This window comes from Asparagus officinalis, chromosome 1, assembly GCF_001876935.1.
Source record: "Asparagus officinalis chromosome 1, Aspof.V1, whole genome shotgun sequence".
NCBI lineage: Eukaryota > Viridiplantae > Streptophyta > Magnoliopsida > Asparagales > Asparagaceae > Asparagus > Asparagus officinalis.
Window position 1 is genome coordinate 130,628,181 of NC_033794.1, and position 22,471 is coordinate 130,650,651.

A 22,471-nucleotide genomic window follows, 5' to 3' on the forward strand; every position below is an offset into this window, starting at 1 on the left:
TTGAATATGAATTCGACCAAGCAAAATTTGAGGAATATCTGTCATCTTTATCCTCAAAGTCTTCATCGCCTCATAAATGCAGGAAGATTTCATCTTCTAAGAAGGTTTTCAAGTTTTCGACTCCGTCGAACGCTACAGATGAAGACTCTCGCCTGATTTTTGCTGAGGATTCTACTCGCAACACCTCTGCTCACAATAACTCTTATCTAGTTAAAGAGTCATCGAATCAAAGCCCACCGGCACTGACGAAGAGGGCTCGTCAGAGACAACGTTAGCACCGCGCTCGCCAAATAGCTAAGGCCTTGGAACAAACCGACGGGGTTCGTTATCACGCGAACCTAGAGTCGAGGAGGCATCGAGTGGTTCAGTTGTCTTAACAACCAATCACTCATATCTCTGCTAAACTAACGACGGATGAATGAACTTTTGTCAAAAGGGCTCGCTCGACCCTCAAAGAACGTATACAAAAACATTATGCAAATGCCGCTCATGCCCATGCTCTCTTGCAACAAAGACGAGAAGGAAAGAAGGAAATGGTGTTTAAAGAATCACCAAAGAACCTTGAAGTTTGGATCCCTAAATCCGAACTTGTGCAAAAATCGAATCATCAGAATACATCCTGTATCCGAGACACTTGTAACTGTCTCGGACAAAGCAGTAGTATCCGAGGCCAAAGAAAGACTTCCAAGTCCTCTCCTTCGATGCCGTCGACATCCATTTCCAATCCGTCTACCGCATCCATATCTGCTATGTCACCAGCGAAGTCGTAGGTTAGTCCTGACCTGTCAAAATTCAAGGTTACAATAACGGATCGTCTTGGTCCTTTACCTGATGATCGAGACAAAGCCCCAGTCAAAGAACACTTGAATCCAGTGAACAAACTCCGAGTAAATTCTTATATTGGGGGTCGTAAATATCCTCCTATCAGGACGAAGCAATCCCAAGAAGGAAAAACTCTGATTTCCTCTCGTTTAATGCCAGTAAAGATTCCATGCCCGCAAGGGGTGGATCTAAAAATATAACCTTGGATCGCTCAGAGGCGACGACAAGTCGTCCTGGGTATGTTAACAAGGTTCAAACACAAAAACAGAAGATAGGTTGCTCTGGTCACCATGCTGACGAGCTGTACTATCAAACTAAAGGTGGAAACAAATCACAAAAAAGGACTGTTCGAGAAACAAGTCATCATTGTGTATGTGAAAAACTTATCAAAGCAGTGTTGTCTGAATGCAGCTGCTTTAAAGCCATTCCGCCGAAAGTTTCTGTGTTCCAGAGACTTTCTACCGAAATGTCAAAGCCCAAACCGAGACGTTTCAGCAAGAAGCTTGCTATTCAAGAGGATGAATTCCCTAAAGTCACCATCAACATGGCTGATAAAGGAAAATCTAAGTGGCATTCAAGTGAATCAAACCCCGACTTTTCTCCGGGAGGAAAAGTCAATTCAAAAATTGCCCAACGGATGTCTCGACTCCAGTTAGGAGCTATCAGACGTAGAGACTACAAGAGAATGCATGAAGGAATGTCCTCGGAGGATGAACTCTCGGACACTTGTTCTGCGATCGCTTCAGATGATACAATATCTAGCACGGGGCAAACCAGAGAAGTGTTCACAATCACTCCTGATCAGTTTGCTCAAATGTTTCAAGAAGCTCTAGCCAAGCAACGTGAAGAAATTAGAGATAAGATGAAGACGGAAATAGAATTGGCTATCCAACAAATGAAAGAATTACAAGCTCAACGGCTTCAACCCCCTGAGTCCAGTCAGCGAGCTGAATCCAGCCACCACACTTGTAATGTTATAGATGACAGCGATCCAGAAGTGGATGAAGTCATTATGGCTGATACACCTCCTAATGACAATAACACTGGGGGTGGTTCAACGGATCCTCCCAATAACGATATTGGGGGTGGTTCAATTACACCTCTTAATAACACTAGGGGTGGCCTAATTATTTTTACTCAACATCACTCAAAAAGAGATGAAGATGAAGACAAGAAGATGCAAGACCTTGAAGACAAAGTCAATGCTTTGATGTCCGCTCAGGAAGTAAAGAAGACGGGTATTTCGTCTCCCTATCCAAGAAAATGGGACTCAATATCGTACCCGACAAAATTTAATCTGATTAACTTCACACCGTTTAACGGAAAGGGCTCACCTACTCAGCACTTGATTTATTTCAAGTCTCACTTGGGTGTGATCTCTGAAAATAAGGCTTTGATGATCCGATCATTCGTTGGCATCCTTCGTGGGCCCGCCTTCGACTGGTACCGACGTCTCAAACCGAATAGCGTCAATTGCTGGGATGTCATGGAAAGTTTGTTCCTCAGCAATTTCTTCGATGATGACACCAAAGTGTCAATCGGAAATCTTCTGGATGAGAAACAAAGAAACGGAGAGTCAGTTGATAATTTTGTCAAGCGCTTTCGTAATAAGGCTATGCATTGCAGAGATCCTGTCACAGAGGAATTCATTCTGCAGACATGCCACAACAATCTTTCAATCGATGTTCTGGAAGCCCTGGGGGTCGTACCTTCAACCACCTGGAAGGAGTTAAAATTACGTGGTGAACAGGCCGAACGCTTTCTTAAAAGAAAGAAAGCTGAGAGAAGCCAACCGACGACATCTGCAATCGTAGTGAACGCGACTCTCGATCCAAAGTTCCAGAATGAGTATTCTTTCGAAGATGATGAAGTTCCAGCCATCTTAAGATACCTCCTTACCAACGACAAGATCGAACTACCACCTATCAAAGATCAAGAGGGAGCTAAGAGGGTTACGGATCCAAACTACTGTGCATACCACAGAAGGGTTCTTCATCCCACCAATGTTTACTTTGGACTAAAAAATAAAATCCAAGCCTTAATTGACTCCGGTGTCATAACGGCAAAACAAGCCAAATAAAGACGGTCATAACTCCATTTGGTGCACGAGTATAAACTATTTCCCCTGACTCCGATGAGTATACGAGTATAAACTGCTTCTTCACGCCACTCCGAAGAGTATATGAGTATAAACTGCTCCTCGATACTCCAACAGGTATATGAGTCTAAATTATTTCCTTTCTTTCACGGGAAGTTCCTGGAGAGTGTCATGCATAGTACTCTTAAGGATAACCCGATCATGCAGCTGAATATAATGATAAACCCAGTTTCATAAAAAAAGCTGGGGGTGGATGGTTCATGTAACGGGAAGTTCCCGAAAAAATGTTATATATAATTTTTTTAGGGATAACCCGATCATTACAAACAAAGTGATAAACACTAAACCCCCACGATGATTTTCGAATACTCTTTTGCTGAGACGAGATTCGATCACTTCGTTGGATCAATCTCCCCTCACAAAACTCCTATTGGTGTTTGACGACTCAAAGTCTTTCACCACAAAATCCCCACCGATCAGACTAATTAATGATTGAACCACCAAAATTCCTTGCGTTGGAATTCACTCAAACTTTTAATGCGTCTGTACACTTAACATTCCCATTGATAAATTCCAGACATAATACTTGAAATTTTAATATCCTGATCATTGACGATTGTCGAACCCCTCCGTGTTAAGTATTTATCACTTAACACCAGGAACCCCCTCTGAGTGACTTGTACAAGTCAACACTCCTATTGTGATTTGCACTCCCACTCTCATTCTCATCTTGGTCAAACCTTTAAACAGTTAGGACCAAAACCGAAATCCCCTCTCAATTCCTTCCATGAACGAGAGGTCCACAAATTGAACGATCAAACCTTTAAACAGTTAGGGTCGTCTCAAACTCCTATTTGGTCAAACCTTTAAACAGTTAGGACCAAAGCCAAAATCCCCTCTCGATTCCTTCCATGAACGAGATGTCCACAAATTGAACGATCAAAGCTTTAAACAGTTAGGGTCGTCTCAAACTTCTATTTGGTCAAACATTTAAACAGTTAGGACCAAAGCTAAAATCCCCTCTCGATTCCTTCCATGAATGAGAGGTCCACAAATTGAACGATCAAACCTTTAAACAGTTAGGATCGTCTCAAATTCCCATTTGGTCAAACCTTTAAACAGTTAGGACCAAAGCCAAAATCCCCTCTCGATTCCTTCTTTAAACGAGACGTCCACAAATTGAACGATCAAATATTTAAACAGTTAGGATCGTCTCAAATTCTCATTTGGTCAAACCTTTAAACAGTTAGGACCAAAGCTAAAATCCCCTCTCGATTCCTTCCATAAACGAGAGGTCCACAAATTGAACGATCAAACCTTTAAACAGTTAGGATCGTCTCAAACTCCCATTTGGTCAAACTTTTAAACACTTAGGACCAAAGTCGAAATCCCCTCTCGATCCCTTCCATGAACGAGAGGTCCACAAATTGAACGATCAAACATTTAAACAGTTAGGGTTGTCTCAAACTCCTATTTGGTCAAACCTTTAAACAGTTAGGACCAAAACCAAAATCCCCTCTCGATTCCTTCCATGAACGAGAGGTCCATAAATTGAACGATCAAACCTTTAAACAGTTATGATCGTTTCAAACTCTTATTTGGTCAAACCTTTAAACAGTTAGGACCAAAATCAGAATGTCCTTTCGATAAACGAAAGGTCTCTACTCATTTCAAATGATCAAACCTTCTTACAGTTAGGGTCGTTTCAAAATTCCCCTTCGGTCAAACCTTTAAACAGTTAGGACCAAAGTTAGAATTCCATCTCGATAAATGAGAAATCCATTTTTAGATTGGATAATCAATCCTTTTAACGGTTAGGGTTATCTAAATCTTTTCGATTCTCGGAGTGAAGATCCCACTCTTAGTTTCACCCTTCAGATTCTCGAAGTTGATATCCTACTTTGAGTTTTTTTGCAGCAGGAGATAGAATATAAAATTCTTCCTCTCCAGCATCGGGTTCATCTCTACCAACAAAAAAAAGACCAGGAGATAGAATATAAAATTCTTCCTCTTTATCATTAGGTTCATCTCTACCAACAAAAAAAAGACCAGGAGATAGAATATAAAATTCTTCCTCTCTAGTGTCGGGTTCATCTTTTCACCAGAAAGACGCAACCCATCAATATTTTCAAATCCATATTTTATACGTATGGGATGTTATCTCAGTCCCTTATTAGAGATAAGTCTACGTATAACACATATTATCGGGTGGTACGTTCCCGCAAAAATGACCAAACCTATGTATTCAACATCATAGTACAAAGTCTAAGAGAGTTTATTCTCTTAGCACAACGTTACATGCAGAACGGACTTAAACAATCTGCATGCTAGCCCGATTCAAACAGTAATCGGTAAATACTTATCAAATCCGTTGATGGCTGAGGATTTACTAAAAATCCTATAAGTATTTATTCTGAGTAGGATAAACAATCATAATAAAGTTTAAGCTCTGCCAAACTCAAGGAAGACACAAATTCAGCCCGAAGGCCACCTTTCTTCAAGCGGGACAATTGAACCCGCCTCAGACACACGAGGTTGGATATACTGTCTCGCACACATAAGACATCATCGAAAAAGTTTCTCCAGTGATTGTGGTCGTATCAGCTCCAATGACTGGTCCTACAATCAAAATCCCCCAGTGTTTAAGTAAAAAACCAACAAATGTATAACGGTCCATGCCAGGAGAAACTCCGTACAGGCAGATGAACCGACATCAACAATTGATCTTACAGTCTCTACACTTGGGCTTGCCATATCCTAACGCCAGTCAACGCGTTACAATGAAAGTCTACTCCAGCCAACGCGTTGATAATTCCGCCGAAACAAGGCTCAGGATGAAACGTCAGTTCAAGGAATTAATTCAGGGAGTTTAATCGTGACTCAGATACAAACTCCCGACGAAGGTGACTAGTTCAACGTCAACCCAACGACACGAGCTAATTCAAAAATCAACACGCCAGCTTCAGTTTAAGATTTTGACAACAGTCAAGCGATAAACGTAACACCGGAAAAATTTTAGCTATCCGACAAAAAAAACTGAATAGACTGAAAGTTGAAGAAGTCAATGAATTAATGGCCAGACGTATCATATCCAAAGTATTCCAGACTCTTTTATAAAAGAATGAGTCTGAAACACTTTGGAGGGGGTATCTGTAGGCATAAAAAATTACCTATAGGTTCTCGCGCATAGCTCGGGATAAAAAAAAGACGATGAATGTTACTATCCAAGTCAAGAAGGATTATCTGAGTCAAAGAAGATCATCCGATATTATAGAGAAGCTAAAAAGCACATGAAGTAAGTCGGTGAAGCGTACGAGTCTGTGAAACACGCTAAACGATAAAGGAACAACTCAACCGGATGTTGTGCTTCGCCCACAAAAGAGTGAAGTACCAAGTGTGTCTCATCCATTCCATGAGTGTCTCGCCTATGGGAGGTTGTAGAGCTTTTCGTAAGCTTTCCAATGCATCTTGGATCATCTCATTCCGATATCGGACGAGGGAGTTAGAGCTAAAATATCCGAGACAACACAAACTGTCTCGCACCAAATCTGAAGAAGGTCAAAAGACAAAAGTTGTATATCTTTTCGTCAGCTTTTCAACACATCTTGGATCATCTCATTCCGATATCGGACGAGGGAGTTAGAGCCAAAATACCCGAGACAGTACAAACTGTCTCGGAAGTGCGAGACACACAACCCTGTCTCGGCCATAGAGTTGCTTACAACACGTTTTTTAACGGTTTTTTGGCTTCATAACTACTTGAGATCAACCATAAACGTGGGGAGACAGTTATTAACTGATATAGACCCACTAACCTCATAAAAATATGGTATTTAAATAGTGGGACGGCGGTTACAAAAGGGGGCTGAGGATTTTTAGAGTAATTCGAAGGAAAGAGAGCAGAGAGGCTATTACTTGATCAATTGGGCAGAGATTTTTAAAAAAGATTTTGGGAGAATTTCAAGAGTTCATCTTCTTCCAATAATTAGGAGGTTCCTTAAGATCTAAGCTTTGACTTGATCTTGAGAAGAGTGTTCATCTTACTTCGATAAGATATTTACTGAAACTATTCTTGCATCTAAACGAAGGAAGAATCCCCAAAGCCTTCACGGTTCAATCAGAATTCGTGATTCGGTGGTCCACGGGCTAACGCACCTCCGGCACAGGTAAAGATCCCGCGTAAGCAGCGATCCAAACAACGATCCTGCGTTTGTTTCTAAGGAGCTTGTAATTTAATTTTTGTTATAAAGAGTAGTTTTATAAAGTACGAAGCTCACTCTTTTGTATTTATTGTAATCGATAAACAGTTATAATGAATTCTACAACAGAACTTGTTCCTGATGCAAACATATTGCTGCAGCATGCTTAATTTTTTAGATTCGGACTAAGGTCCAGTATACGAGCCAGCCTTGATTCATTAACATATCTAGTTGTGGCCGCGGCAAAAACTTCGCTTGGCCTAAGTTTGTGCACAATCATATCATCCTTACACCTCAGTGGTACGGCAAGATTCAAAATGTCTTCAGATACTGATCAGATCAGATCATGACATATTTGTGACATGGGGGACATGGGACCCACCCATGTGTGGTTGTTTCCACGTGAACAAAGGAGAAGCCGTGTGAACGCCCATGAAGAAGGCCCACCCGAATACATATGCTGCTATATATATTGATGTATTTGGTTTCTAGGTTTTAGTGCAAGAGGGCAGTGCAAGGCTTGGTTTTGTGCGGCTGCGGAAAAGAAGCAAAACAGCAGGAGAATTATTTGGCTGCGGGTTTTTTTTTTTGTTTTTTGCGGCTGCAGTTGAGGAGATTTTGTGAGTTTCTTTTAGGGTTTAGTGCATCCCTTTGAGAGGTATTTGTGAGGGATTTGAGAGTTTGTTTAAGGGTTTAGTTTGTGAGTGATTGTAAATCCTAGTTGTAATCTCTCCCTCTAATAGTAGATCTCCCCCCCTCCTTGCCCCGTGGACGTAGGCAATTTGCCGAACCACGTAAAATTGGTTGTACTGCTATTTGTATGATTTGTAATAGCTTTTTAGGTTCCCTCGACGCGCAGTCCTAGAGCTGACGAGAGGAAAAGCTAATATCTCACTTTGATGAGATATTAGGTTTCAGATTCTTGTTCCCTTTGAGAAACAAGAATTCTTATTGCGACCTGACTCTCTTGTTGTGCTGCCGAAGTGCTGCCGAAATTTTCGCTGCGCGCAACAAGTGGTATCAGAGCCCAGATTTCAGATCTAGGGTTTTTTGGTGGAGGAAGATTCTTGTGTGAAGCTTGGTTCTTGGAGTTCTAGGCTTCGGTGGAGATAGCATTAGGAGTTGTCATTGGAGATTTTGCTTTCCTCGTGTGGATAGGAGATCTATTTGGAATCCGATATAGGGTTCAGTTGGGTGGTTCCTAATTTTTATCAAATTTGTTCTTTCTCTACAATTTGGAGTTAGTTCGCAATGGGAGAAGAAGGTGAAAGCAGCAAATCGATGGCGAGTACAATACAAGTTGGTTTTCAGAACACTAAGATTAGTGTGGTGAAGTATGATGGCAAAATCAACTTTGGTTTGTGGATGAGCGACGTACAGGATGCGCTCAATGCTCAAAATTTGGAAGAGACCATCATGGTCCACGAAAGACCACCTAAATATGAAGAGGCGGTATGGGAGAAGATGAATAGGAACGCTTGTGGGGTGATCAGGTCCTGTTTGGAACAGGAGCTGAAATATGATGTGATTGGGGTGACGTCTGCAATGAAGATGTGGGAAATTCTCAACAACAAGTATCTCACAAAGAGTGTTGAGAACAGGTTGCACTTGCTGCGAAGACTCTTCAGATTTCAGATGTCCAGAGGCACCTCGCTAGCGGCTCATATGAACAACTACACTAAGTTGTTATCAGACTTGGCGAATGTTGATGAGAAGATATCGGATGAGTACAGGACGATTATTTTGTTAGGCTCATTACCCGATGAGGAGTATGATACCTTCGTGCTCACTTTGTTGAACGAAAAATCTTCTATCAGCTATAGTGAAGTGACTAACGCTTTGACAAATTACGATTTGAGGAGGAATGACAAGGAGACTTCCCGTGCTAGCACTTCAGGCGAGGCCTTGTCGACGAGAGGTAGAAGCCCATATCCGAAAGGTGGTAACAGAGGGAGGTCAAAGTATAGAGGTCGCCACCAATTAGCAAAGAACCAATGTGCATTCTGCAAGGAGCAGGGACATTGGAAGAGAGACTGCCCGAAGCTCAAGGAGAAGGAGAATGGCAAAAAAAAGGGCCCGAAGGCCAATGAGGTGAACGTTGCGAAAGGCGATGATTCGTGCTTTTCTCTACTGATTACTCCGGAGGTGAACCATGTGGATACATCATATTGGATGCTTGATTCCGACGCTACTTTTCATGTGACCCCTAGGCGAGACTGGTTTGTTTCTTTTGAGAAAGTCGACGAGGGTGTTGTTATCATGGGAAATGATCAATCCTGTGGCGTTTGTGGGATAGGTACCGTGCGGATTAGGATGCACGATGGAGTAGTCCGTGAGTTGAAGGATGTGAGATTTGTTCCTCAACTGAAAAAAAATCTTATCTCAGTTGGAGCTTTGGAGGCGAAGGGATTCAAGGTGACTTTCGAAAACGCTGTAGCGAAGGTTACTAAGGGATCATTGGTGGTGATGAGGGGAGTCCGCAATCGAAATTTGTATTATCTGAAGGGAAACACCGAATTGGCCAGGTTGCTTCGGTTATTTCAGAAGCGGGCATGAGCAGACTTTGGCACTATAGGTTGGGGCACACAGGTGAAAAATCACTGCAGGCATTGTGCAAGCAGGGCTATTGAAGGGAGCCAAGAGTGGAAAGATTGAGTTCTATGAGCACTGTGTTCTTGGTAAGAAGACGAATGTGAAGTTCGGGACTGCCATTCATCAGACGAGGGGCATCCTGGACTACGTGCACACAGACGTTTGGGGTCCCACCAAGACTGCATCACTTGGTGGTCGACATTGGTTCGTCACTTTTGTAGATGACTATTCTAGGCGTTGTTGGGTTTACACCATGACGAAGAAGAGTGAAGTCCTAGATTTGTTTGTGGAGTGGAAGTAGAGATTAGAACTGCAGACTGGGAGAAAGATCAAGACGTTACGATCCGACAACGGTGGTGAGTATACTTCTGACCCCTTTCAGCAGCTATGTCGAGACGATGGCATAGAGAGACACTTCACAGTTAGTCACACACCGCAGCAAAATGGGGTGGCAGAGAGGTTGAATCGGTCTTTACTGGAGAAGATCCAATGCTTATTGTCGCAGAGTGGTTTGGAGAAGATCTTTTGGGCTGAGGCACTTACATATGCGAGCCACCTCATTAATAGGCTGCCTTCATCTGCGATTGAGGGGAAAACCCCTATGAAGATGTGGTCGGGAAAGCCAGCACATGATTATGACCAGCTCAAGGTATTTGGGTGCCCTGCATATTATCATGTTAAAACTGATAAATTGAAACCTCGAGCTAGGAAGGTCATATTTGTAGGATTCAAGCGTGGTGTCAAGGGATACAAGCTTTGGAATCCAGTTGATAAAAAGATTGTGCTGAGTAGGGACGTCACGTTTGATGAAGCTTCTATCTTGAAGCTTCCCAGCTCTCATCAGGTGGAGAGTGATCCGACGGAGGAGATATCGCAGGTGGTGGAGATCGATGCAGCTCCACATTGTCCAGATGGTACAGTATCCATGCAGGTGCCGACTGAGGTGACGCCAGGCGAGCACGACGGTGATACGGAGGATACGGGTACTAATGTACAGGATCAGGAACCGACGGCTCAGGTTCATGATTCAATTGCGGCTCGGAGACAGAGGAGAAACATACAGATGCCAGCACGGTATGCCGACACAGTTGCGTATGCACTTTCGGTGGAGAGTATCGATGAGTTAGTGCCTACTACATTCAGAGAGGCCGAGCAGAGTTCGAAGCATTCGTCGATTCGGATTTTGCTAGCTTTGGTGGCACAGTATGGATTGGAGTTAGATCAGTTGGATGTGAAGACAGCATTTCTTCATGGTGATCTTGATGAAGAAATATATATGACTCAGCCATTGGGATTCCGAGCTGCAGGGAAAGATAAGTTGGTTTGCAGATTGAAGAAATCGCTATACGGTTTGAAACAGTCTCCTCGACAGTGGTATAGGCGATTTGATGGTTTTATGCTTGGTCATTCGTACACTCGGAGCCAGTTTGATCCTTGCGTATATTTTCGCAAGTTGAAAGGAGGTGCGTATATTTATTTGTTGCTCTATGTCGATGACATGTTGGTTGCCTCTATTTCCAGGTCGGCTATAGATGAGTTGAAAGTTCAGCTTTCAAATGAGTTTGAGATGAAGGACTTGGGTGAGGCGAAGCGCATTCTAGGGATGGAGATCGGCAGAGACAAGAAGAAGGGCAGAATTTGTTTGACACAGGTGGCTTATTTGAAGAAGGTTCTACAGCGATTCCATGTTAGCATGGATACGAAGCCAGTTAGTGTACCATTGGGAGCCCATTTGAAGCTTTCAGCTGGTCTTTCACCGAAGTCAGTTGAAGATAGAGAGTTGATGTCGAAGACTCCATATGCGAGTGCGGTTGGGAGCTTGATGTACGCGATGGTATGTACGAGGCCGGATTTGTCACAGGCAGTGAGCATGGTGTCGAGATACATGCATGATCCAGGAGTGGGTCATTGGGACGCCGTGAAATGGATTTTGAGGTACATTCGAGGTACGCTCAATGTTGGTTTGGTTTATGAGCGGGACACTACAGGTGGGCAGTTATGCATTGGCTATGTTGATTCGGATTATGCCGGGGATTTGGATAAACGCCGGTCTACTACGGGGTATGTGTTCACTTTGACCCGTGCGCCGGTGTGTTGGAGATGCACCTTACAGTCGACGGTGGCTTTGTCTACGACGGAGGCAGAGTATATGACAGTTACGGAGGCTGTGAAGGAGGCTATTTGGCTTCGAGGACTTTTGGAGGAACTTGGTATATCGCAGAGGTCCGTCACTATTCATTGTGATAGCATGAGTGCTATCTATTTGGCGAAGAATCAGGTTTTTCATGCGCGGACGAAGCACATTGATGTTCGTTATCACTTCGTTTGAGATGTTCTTGAAGATAGAGATGTGGAGATTATGAAAGTCCACACGAAGGATAATCCGGCGGATATGCTCACTAAGGTGGTTCCGAGCAACAAGTTTGATCATTGTCGAAACTTGTTGCATATTCGTGATTGTTGAGGCCGTTGGCGGCCATTTGGATGAACTACGTTCGGCTTGATTCCTTGGGCAAGAGGATACGTAGGCAGTCATGCAGCCGATTTGGTGAGTAGATACTGACATTTGTTTGCTTTGGTGTCGGCTCAGTTTTGAGAAAACTTCACCGAGGTGGAGAATTGTGACATGGGGGACATGGGACCCACCCATGTGTGGTTGTTTCCGCGTGAACAAAGGAGAAGCCGTGTGAACGCCCATGAAGAAAGCCCACCCGAATACATATGCTGCTATATATATTGATGTATTTTGTTTCTAGGTTTTAGTGCAAGAGGGCAGTGCAAGGCTTGGTTTTGTGCGGCTGCGGAAAAGAAGCAAAACAGCAGGAGAATTATTTGGCTGCGGGTTTTTTTTTTTGGTTTTTTGCGGCTGCAGTTGAGGAGATTTTGTGAGTTTCTTTTAGGGTTTAGTGTATCCCTTTGAGAGGTATTTGTGAGGGATTTGAGAGTTTGTTTGAGAGTTTAGTTTGTGAGTGATTGTAAACCCTAGTTGTAATCTCTCCCTCTAATAGTAGATCTCCCCCTCCTTACCCCGTGGACGTAGGCAATTTGCCGAACCACGTAAAATTGGTTGTACTGCTATTTGTGTGATTTGTAATAGCTTTTTAGGTTCCCTCGACACGCAGTCCTAGAGCTGACGAGAGGAAGCGCTAATATCCCACTTTGATGAGATATTAGGCTTCAGATTCTTGTTCCCTTTGAGAAACAAGAATTCTTATTGCGACCTGACTCTCTTGTTGTGCTGCCGAAGTGCTGCCGAAATTTCCGCTGCGCGCAACAATATTAAGTACTTTTTTCGCTCTGGGCACAAAATTTATCCAGAAGGCTAGCCCACTAATTAAGCTTTAAGGTGGCAGGCAAACAGATCCAAGTTGGGTTCACACTAAAAAATTAGCGTATCTATGTAAAGCACCAGCTGTGTGATTACTAAGACCTCATCCTACAAAAGGGAGATGAAAGTACAAACTATAAAAGAAAAGGCTTACTTTCACTCTGTTACCCCCAAAATTTACCCAATTTTTTACTTTGATACCCCAAATCTTTTTAACACTTTGATGACTGTTGCTATTTTGTTGGCCCAAACTCTGGCTCGTTACCAAAAGGCCCAGTTCCCTACAATATCTGGCCTTGCCCATCTCTAAATCTCTCCTACCCGATGGTACTAAGCCCTATGTCGGCAGCTCCTTCTTGATTCCAGTGTCCTGCGCTGCAGCCGCTGTGAGTCTCATCTCTCATCCCTATAGGTCGGCTCCTACCATTCGAAACCCTAGGCTTCTCTCCCATGTCGGCTGCCCCCTTCTCTATTTAGGTCGAAGGGCTGGTAGTAGCTTAGGAGAAGAAGAGGAGCGACGGCGTTGAGAAGACCCCAAGCTTTGTGCTCTTCTCTGCTTTGTGCGATCCATCCTCTCCCTTCTAGAGCTTTGTGCTTTCACCCTTTGTGAGCTGAGTGAGAGACAGTGGAATAGTTGCTTCCCCCTTTGTGTTCTTGGTGGTGCACACGAGAGAAGAACGGACTAGTTGGTCAGGCTTCTAAGCCAAACAGACGTCGATCCTCAACAATGACCTAAAGTTTCAATTGCATTTCACTTTGTGAGATAGCCACTCCACCGCTATTGGAAACATTTGCTTGTTTGGATCTCCAAAACTGGATAAAATGGACCTAAATATACTGCAATTTAACAGAAAATCTATCGACATCTGGGCAGGGTATCGGAATTGAAATTTTGGGGTACTAACGTGTTAAAAAGTACTTTGCAGTATCAAAATGAAAGAAAGGTACTATGGGGTATTAGAGTGAAAATAGCTAAAAAAAATTGGACACTTCATATTTCAGAGTCATATTAAATCATTGGTTGCACAAGCTGCCATGATTCTAGACTCTAATAGTTAGATCTCACACGGGTGCATGATCTTTCTGCAACTCATGTAAGCCTCAGATTCCTTTAAAGAAAAGAAAACCAAAATCAATGAACACTAGATGCAGTGAACCAAAGCGTTCAGCAACAGCATGCTCACTCGTCATTGGTAAATGCAGCAACTAGTGAAAGTGAGCATGTGCCTTTACCCTCTGAAACATACCTTCTCTAATTATTATTCAAAGTAATTTTTAATTTGTGTTTGGTTTTGATTGGAGAGAATGGGTGGTGGGTTTGGTGCAGCTTATGATTGGAGATAAATTATTGGAAGGTAGAAGAGATTTAGACTAGTAACTGCTGATTGCTAGTTATTGATGGCGATTGAAGATCTGATGCTGCAACTGATTAGTGAGGCAAATCTCTCTACAGAAAACTTCATGCCGAAAATCTTGAAAGTATTGAAATGATCAACTACCAAAAGCGTACTCACTAAAAGCTATATAGATCTCGTTCCTACTCCCTAACTGCCAGTTTGCACCAAATTCAAATTGTTAAAGCTCCACAGTTCTTATGAAGTGGCCAGGCCTACTTCCAACTCGATCAACAGAGGTTGGCTCAGCAGAGTTTGCTAAGCGTTTCGGAGTGAAAGTAGTAGAGTGTGGACTTGAGTCCTGCCTAAATCCACAATTTATGAAATTCTCATCACCCTTTTGGACTTGTGGCAATTCAGCACAAATATCCATCAATTTGATAAACCGCCCGACTCTAATGATGACTGCCTGACATATATTTGCAAGGTATTCTCAATTGTCTGGCAAAAGCTCAAGTATTCCAGCAGAAATATTATTGTTTTCTGTAACAACCAGGAGTTAGCCTTAATTTTTTTTGTCTCTTTGGTTATTATCAAGTGTTAAAAAGGGCTATTGCAGAATGAGACTCTCTGTACTATTGCCTAATTGCAGGTATACCCTTCTTTAGTTCTATTATTGCAAGTAGACCACCCCCTGGGTTTTTTTTTTTTTTTTTTTTTTTTTTTTTATTTTTTTTTTGGTGGGGGGGGGGGGGGGGGGTGGTACAACCAGGAGTTAGCCTTAATTTTTTTTGTCTCTTTGGTTATTATCAAGTGTTAAAAAGGGCTATTGCAGAATGAGACTCTCTGTACTATTGCCTAATTGCAGGTATACCCTTCTTTAGTTCTATTATTGCAAGTAGACCACCCCCTGGGTTTTTTTTTTTTTTTTTTTTTTTGATTCAATTACCCTCAGAGAAATAGAAAATTGTTTTTCGACAAATAGACTCCTGAGGGTAAATAAGCAAAAAAAATTGCTCAGGTGGTCTATCTGTAACAATAGAACTACAATGGGTCCATTGCAATAAACTCATTAGAAAAGACAGAATTATAGAATTGGTGGTTTTGGAATTAGTTTAAGGTATAGATAAAGAGATCAAGATGAAACCTATGCCTTGATCAAAGTAAACAAAGATAAGGTAACATACAATATTGTACAGGATCGGGGATTAGTCAGCATGTTTCATTCCCGCGATCTCACAGTAGTCAAAATGGATTATCACGACTAAGTTATTGGTGAATGGAGACTAGAATAATTAAAAAATAGCTTTAATCTAGGGAAAATAGTGGACAATGAGCTCGACTTCTTTAGAACTGTTAGAAAGAACGTATAGGCAACAAAGTTTTTTAAGAGAAGATGCCAGTTGATACAAGTGATAGCATATTAGTTATCATCTTCCTTCATGTACAATCATGCACAAGATAAATAATATTATAAATACTTGTAAGCAATTTCCAAGATGAGCTCGACTTTAGTTTCTGGGTCAAGAAAAGGTTCATACCTCACTATCTTCAGTTAGTTGACTCCTTTGATGAATAGTCTCCATTAGTTTATGTTCAAAGTGAGATTTGCAAGTCCTGACTTTTCTTTTCTATCTGAGAGCAATATGTACAATAAAAGCAAGTGAACTTTGAATAGACTCACCAAGTTGTAAGCCAAGGCATATACAACTGCAATAACTGGCATCAACAAGGTACAGTTAGAGATTATAAAAGTGAGATTAAATCATAATCTAGAGTTGTACTAGAAATGTTTTTAAAAAATATAGAAACTCTCTGCACGATAATTTAAATAATTTGAATACAGATTTCATTCCAATACGGAAGATCCAATCTGATTAAAAATTTCGGTGTCAGTTTAAAACAATATAAGAAAGAAAAATTATTACTTAACCGTTAATCAACTTAAAGGTCTTGTGATTGTACTGTTCTGTACAGTTGCCAAGAAGCCTAGCATTAGATTTATAAAACGTATAGTCGTATACAAAAGCCCACACTGTCCTAACCATTAGCGTCAAACCTTCACATGCCAGAATAATAGTAATCTTTAGCAACTTGGATGTAAATAAATGATTAACCTTGATAAACTAACAATATCATGTGATGTCAATATCATCAAACAATATTTATTTCATTAAAAAAAGTGCACATTATGATTAAATTGTGTGATTATCAGCATCAATTCAAATCTTGGCTAGGGTAGAAGTCCATTTTACCGAGATAAAAAGCTTTTAAACTTTCTGGGTCAAAAATTATCTTTCAGTAACTCCTTCGCTGCTCCTTTGTCATTCTACCCCTGGAAAAATTCTTGTTGAACATCAGATAATAGTCAGAAATAGAAAACTAAAGTGGTAGTTTTGCTAATAATATATATATGTGACAAAGAAATTGCACATTTTACACTACGTTGGAAGTAAAATTGAAAATGTGGCAATTGAATAGGAATCTGTAATTATGAATCTCAGTAGAACAAATAAGTACATTCTGAAATTAAAAACAGTGCTTTCTTTGGAGAACATTTTTATCAAACTGTCAGTGAAATATGAGCTCAATGCATTGATTCCAACTTTTAGTGTTTATAACAGTTACTTTCCTCAATCAACAATTTGAAAAAAAACACATGGAAGTCCTTTAAATTAATCAGGTTCAATGCAAACCTAACATTGGGCCATCACATTCTGTTTAAATGTATATTTTCCTTAGAGAAGGTGGTGAATATTTAATCAACATTTATGAATAATTGAATTCCTCCTTCAGTCGATTACTTGAAGCACATAATTACTTCATTAAACACCCTGGCAGGGATTAGAGGAAGCTGAAATCAAATTTGAAGCAGCATGTTAAGACACATGTAATTTGATGAGCCAATGAATATCTTAATTGCTTTCAATGATGATATACAGGGACCTCACATGCATCTCTACTATCTTGCACCTGCCACGTTCTCCTACGTACCCAAATCTAATAAAAAAAAACTAAAAAAGAACAATTGGAGGCACCGAAAAGCTTTGAACTAAAAAATACTTAGGAAATGCTAAAAAAGCAACTAGTATGTCAAATCACAGAAACCTCTATCTAGATCTGAATTGAATCAACAACCGTGAGTTCACAGTGCAGCAAAAGAATCATATCTCCAATATTGCCAATGGAACAGATAAAAAGGTTCATGCAATCTCCTATTTTGTACACTATTCACAATAAAGAAACTGAAATCAAGAGAGCCAAAAGTCATCAAACACAAACCAGTTGTCACTTTCTTGGTACATAAGATAGTTGGAATAACAACTACATTATAAAATATACATTAAAGAAATCAAAATATCAACTGAATATCAATTTATTTAATAGAATGAGGGAGTCATAACTACTATAAATTCCAATAGCCAACTTAGAGATCTCAGGCCACCGCAGAGTCCTGATCAAGGAAAAGCGCTTGGGTTTTTTCTGTGAAGGCTTAGAAGCATTTCCAAGCCTCCATAAGGATCCATGGACTCCAAGAAATCCCACAAAATGCTGAAAAAGTGGAAGAAGCTCACAGCTGCGCCAAAAAGCAATAGCAAGAGCATCAACTTCCTAAAGAGAACACTCTCACTTTCTAACACTTCTTCAGCGCTCTGTAGCAATGTGCCAAAGGGGTTTCTTGCCTTATGTGTGGGCGAAGATATGAAGAGGTTCATAATCCCGATGGAATACTTGAGCCACAGATCCTTTGGATTCCTTCTGCGAGAAGCAGAAGAGGAGTTTGGGTTTGAACATGAAGGAGTCCTGAGGATTCCGTGTGATGTATCTATATTCGAGAGTATAGTGGAGATAGTAGAGAAGGAGAAGGAAGGGTTCTGTTGTTGCTCTATGGAATCCGAGTTTGCTCAGCCTTATCAATCTCGGGAACCAATGTCATGATTTTCTTCTTTTTCTTTCTCTTTTTCAATCCCCTTCTCTATTTTAAGGAGACAGTGAGCGATTTGTGGAGTGTAATAATGTTGAAAGTTTTCAAATCAGTAGCTAGCATAGGAAGAAAAGTCACTATATCATCTCAATGATTCAAGAATGCAATGATGGATTTAATGTATGCTTTTCAGAATGATACGTTGAGTATTTGAGCTGTAGGATGTGATTTGCAAAGATAGTAAATGGTACTGAAAGAGGAAATTTTTCCTGATCATGTATAATATGAATAAGGAAAATTTTAGTGTATATTGTAGCGGTTCTCGTTTCCTATTATTTCTCCCTTTCTGTAACTAATAAAAAAATAAAAATAAAAAAAAATAAAAAAAGAAGACAGTTCAGTAAGGGAATCCTTCAGCAGAGATCATGAGGTTTAGGATTAGCCTTTGCGATGTACAAGAAGGATTAAATATTGACAGAATATTCAGTTCACATCATTGTATATGGCATCCATAATCAACCGAAGTATGAGGAACATAACCAAGTGATAAGAGCAAAACTATAAATCCAACAAAGTTAGACATTCAGCCTACCGGTCTCAACTTATTAGATTTGTGTGTAATAGATCCTAATTTTAAGGAGTGTAGTAAACAATAGTCATGTGAATGCTTCATCCAGGGAGCCTATACATTAATAATGTCAACAGATATTTAATGTCATATAACATTAAGTTCAACATTTAATGTTATTAATATAGTTATGGGACAAGTACTAGTGCAAGCAACGGCCATAAGTCGAATATCAATATACTATCAACTGTATTTTTGGTTTCATGACAAGATCAGAGAAAGCAATTGCTCATCTCTCAAATACAATTGCATTTCCCCTGGGTTTTTGCAAGATCGCTCCATGAAATTTAGATCAATTTTCAGTCATTGAGCCATCGTAATTAGAAATGATTCTCCATAAAGGATGTGACTTTCACTGAATAAAGGGACTTGTCTGAGCAGTTCATTATCAGTTCATGAAAATGTCAAACCATGATGAAAAATGGAGCATGTCCAAGTATACTTGGCAACAAAAAGAGTGCTTAACTATATACAATTAATGTCATCAGAAGCTTGGGAAAAATACTAAAAAGAAAAAAATATGAGTACAGGAATAATGATTAATAGGCTAAATTAGACATAAATACCCAAAAGTTTTACCTGCTTAGTGCTTACAGATAATTACCTTGATTTTAATCTACAGATAAATTCCTTGAGGAATTTTTCAACTTTTGCAATTCTCTTACAGAGAGATTCTTGCACTTTAATTGAAAGCCAAATATGATAACTTATGTACTACTTCCCTCCCCTGCAAATCCTATTTCTATAAACATAACTCATTCCTCTACTAACTCCGCCAACATTATCCTCATATTCAACCAACTTTCTATCTTTTCTTTAACCACAATAAAATTGAACCCACTAATTTACCACAAATAAAAAATAAGAGGGGGAGTGGAACTCAATGCATCTGCACAAGTTACTGAAAGGAATTACTTATTACAAATCAGTACATAATCTGTGGACTTTCCTTGGTTGTGATCAATGCACAGCCTTACTAAATACTAACACTATCATTTGAAGATATCTTCTTAGAGTTTATATTTCTTCTTGTCTATCAAGAGAATGTAGCCTGCTGCTGTGAAGTTCATGCACTCTCACCTAGCACCACTGAGTTCAAAAAATTTGACATCCTTCTGATTGAAGTGTTCAGGGTGGCAGAGGGTGAAATATAGATAAACATGGAAGACATTGTCTCCAATTCAATTAAGGTACATGAACCTTATGCATGTGTCTATGTATATTTTCGTATTCACCAATTAAAGAATCATAAATGATCAAGATGCATGAAACCATCAAATGCTCAGTCAATTATCTAATAGATCAAGAATTCAAGATGCATGAAACCAAAATGTTTTGCTGATGAACACAAAAAGGCTCAAAATGGAAAGGGTTTCCAGAAAGTCAATCAAATTTAGAGAGTCAAAATCAAAACTTTATAGATAAACTCATCAATGGTGATTAACATTGGAAACTACAAGATGTCTAGGAGAGGCTAGAAATTTTACTTCAAAGCTTAGATTTATCCTTTCTGTAAGTGGTTTAATTTAGAAACTTTTCTAGGCTAGATTAGTAGACATGAATGTTTTCTGTATGGACTAAACTTTTGCAAATTAAAATGGACTACTGTTCAATTATTATTGTGATAAACATGCTGGTATACTGTAACATACAGTTCCTACTAGTTTTTTCTCAAAAAGTATTAGTATTAGGCACCATTGTGCAAGTTGTTTGTCATCGCAAACGCGAAAAATGCCTGGCTACCGCAAGCTATGCTTTTTAACTATTTTCTAGCACTACTAATGTTTAAACTTACCTTTTTTCTTAATACCAATCAAAATGAATAATTGCATTTAGTTACTTGTACATATCACATCACACCAGGCATTGGTGGCAACTTGAATAAAATAGACTCTCCAGTCTCCACCCACTCAATAACAATCAAAATGTACAATTCTTCACATCGCAATCCAGCATGAACGGCGAGTAAGCTTGCCTTTCGCTTGAAGACTACTGGTGACCGCTCTTTTTACTTGATCTTTCACCTTAGCCTACTAATTGTCTTGCAAGATATCACTTTAAAAAATGTGATACAGGGATTTAAATTTTGGAGCCAAGAACTGAAAACATGCTAGTACTAGCAGATGTAATATGTGGCCCCAATTTGTCTTACCTGTTTGTTTTTCTTTAACCAATTCATAATCCTGTTAGAAAATATGTCTATTATGATGTGGCCAAATTATTAACAAAAACTTTATCTCAGATTTTGCGGGGGTAGTATGACTGCATATATCCTTTTATCCATTCATCTATTCCTTACACAAATTACACGAGTGGCATGATGTAGATATTTCCAAAATCTTAGTAAATTTCAAAAACATTACTGACTAGTTTCAAAAATGCATCCCTTAAACTGGTGATTCCCAATTTGATCATGTCTACCTGAATCAGTTCATCAGTGCACACACAGCCTTCTTTCATCAATATATTGATTCCTGAGTCCTGTCTGACGACACAAGAAATAAATTCAGAACTCAGTAGTTTTTAAACCTTAGTTACCCCCACCCCAACTATTATACCCACAAAGGATACACTCGGACACGCGGATTCAAACATGACAATACACAACCATACAACAAACTCCAAAGTTGTGGCGAGGGTTGAGTATCATAATTTTATACTTGTAATGTTATCATATTTATTCAAATTGCTAGAAAACACAACTTGCACAAGACATCAAGATCCATTGTGACTTGGAGATGCAACTAACATATAATCTCACATATATTTTTACTAATCACAAAAGATTTTCGCCACAAGATCGCATCTTTTCAACAGAATTCTCAGTTACAGTCCCTAATTTACAGATATTTCAACAGATCCCCAGTAATTATGTCCACGTTATAATCTAACACAGAATTAACATCAACAAGAACAAAATTAGGGGAAATTTTAGTAAAATTGGCATGGATTACTCACAATAATGCAGCTAGCGTACTGAATAATTGACACTCATTAGGGTTTTGGATTTGAGCGCTAACTTGAGCCCTATTCACCTCCATCTCCAACCTCTAATTTTTACAAACGGGTTTTTTAAGGTATCATGAACCCGACCCGAAGCGTCATCTGAATCGCTCTGATAATAGCTGCATTTTCTCCTAAGGCTGTTTGGTTATTTCCTAAAAAACCAAAAAATAGAAATAAAAATCAAGAAATCTCAAAAAGTACAATTTCACACATTTTTATCCCTAAAACTCACCCACAACATCTAATAAAATATTATTTTTATACAACAACTCATCCACCACATCTAATAAAATATTAATTTCATCCAACAACTCATCCATCACATCCACCACATCTAATAAAATATTATTTTCATCCACAACATCATTCAACTCATCTCATCTCATATTTAAAAATCACTCACATTATCCAATAAGATTGTGACAACTCATCTCATCTCATTAACATTTTATTTCTTTATTTTCCTCCTAAAAAGCTAGGAAAATAATTTCCTTAAGTGTGGGTCACATCATCCAATAATATAATGACAACTCATCTCA

General features: G+C 39.8%; 1 long non-coding RNA gene across 2 annotated transcripts in view; it reads right to left on the minus strand.

The window, feature by feature from the left end:
- The window catches only part of LOC109844602, a 33,135-nt gene extending 11,164 nt beyond the window's left edge, over positions 1-21,971 (minus strand). Inside the window, exons 1-3 of one of the 2 annotated variants that reach the window (XR_002248078.1) lie at positions 21,885-21,971; positions 16,629-16,708; positions 15,915-16,092 (exon numbers count right to left, since the gene is read on the minus strand). This is a non-coding gene — a long non-coding RNA (uncharacterized LOC109844602). Of the gene's footprint in view, positions 1-15,914; positions 16,093-16,628; positions 16,720-21,884 lie in introns of both variants that reach the window. The other variant, XR_002248076.1, reaches the window with a different exon arrangement.